Source organism: Ailuropoda melanoleuca, chromosome 3 (assembly GCF_002007445.2).
Source record: "Ailuropoda melanoleuca isolate Jingjing chromosome 3, ASM200744v2, whole genome shotgun sequence".
Taxonomy (NCBI): Eukaryota; Metazoa; Chordata; class Mammalia; order Carnivora; family Ursidae; genus Ailuropoda; species Ailuropoda melanoleuca.
The window spans coordinates 1,005,232-1,006,604 of NC_048220.1; the positions used below are offsets into that span (position 1 = coordinate 1,005,232).

General features: G+C 41.6%; 1 pseudogene; it reads left to right on the forward strand.

Annotated features, from left to right (window-relative positions):
* Positions 1-410: 410 nt before the first annotated feature.
* Positions 411-1,373, forward strand: LOC100474760 (annotated as a pseudogene).

Sequence of the window (1,373 nt, forward strand, 5' to 3'; positions counted from 1 at the left end):
TGCACCATGCAATACATGCCCTCCTTACTACCCATCATCGGCCTATCAAAAAGAACTATTTCTCAACATTTGCTGCAACATGGCTGGCACTGGAGGAGATAATGCTAAGTGAAATAATTCAAGCAGAGAAAGACAATTATCATATGGTTTCTCTCATCTATGGCCAAGTATTTTTTTACCCATGTTCTTAATTCCTTATTTTCTACTAAATTCTAAATTTTAAGTAATTAATCAACCTCATTTCTACACACCATGAAACTTTCTCTGATTAACACAATGAGGTTGGCATAAACAAATACATACTCACAAGGACACTGTCAGTAAATATTTATTTATTCATTTCAGGTGGAAGAACCCCATGTCTGAATCATTAATCCCAAAACTCTTCTCAGTGGTATAAGTGAAACCTTATGAAAAACATGAACTGGGTTGCCAATTACACTGAACAGTCTGATTTCACTCTGGTGGGAATCTTCAGTCAATCAAATCACCCAGCTCTCCTGTGTGTGGTCATTTTTGTCATTTTCTTGATGGCTTTAACTGGGAATGGTGTCCTGATTCTTCTGATACATTTTGATGCCCACCTCCACAGCCCCATGTAGTTTTTCATCAGCCAGGTATCTCTTATGGACGTAATGTACATTTCTGTCACCGTGCCCAAGATGCTCATAGTCCAGGTCATGGGTATAAATAAGATATCAGCCCCTGAGTGTGGAATACAAATGTTCCTCTATGTAACACTAGCAGGTTCAGAATTTTTCTTCCTAGCTGCCATGGCCTATGACCGGTATGTGGCCATCTGTTACCCTCTTCATTACCCTGTCCTCATGAGTCATAAAGTATGTCTTCTCCTAGCATCTGGATGCTGGTTTCTGGGATCTGTAGATGGATTCCTGCTCACACCCATAACTATGATGTTCCCTTTCTGCAAATCCCGGGAGATCCATCATTTCTTCTGTGAAGTCCCTGCTGTAATGAAGTTTTCCTGTTCAGACACTTCACTCTATGAGACATTCATGTACCTGTGTTGTGTCCTCATGCTCCTCATCCCTGTGACAGTCATTTCAAGCTCTTATTTTTTCATCCTCCTTACCATCCACAGGATGAACTCAGCGGAGGGCCAGAAGAAGGCCTTTGCCACTTGTTCTTCCCGTATGACTGTGGTCATCCTCTTCTATGGGGCTGCCATGTACACCTATATGCTCCCCAACTCCTATCACACCCCTGAGAAGGACATGGTTGTATCTGTCTTTTATGCCATCCTCACTCCTGTGTTGAACCCTTTAATCTATAGTCTAAGGAATAAGGATGTCATGGGAGCTCTGAAGAAAGTGTTAAATGTGGGACCTGCCTTTCAAGAAGCTATAAAATAG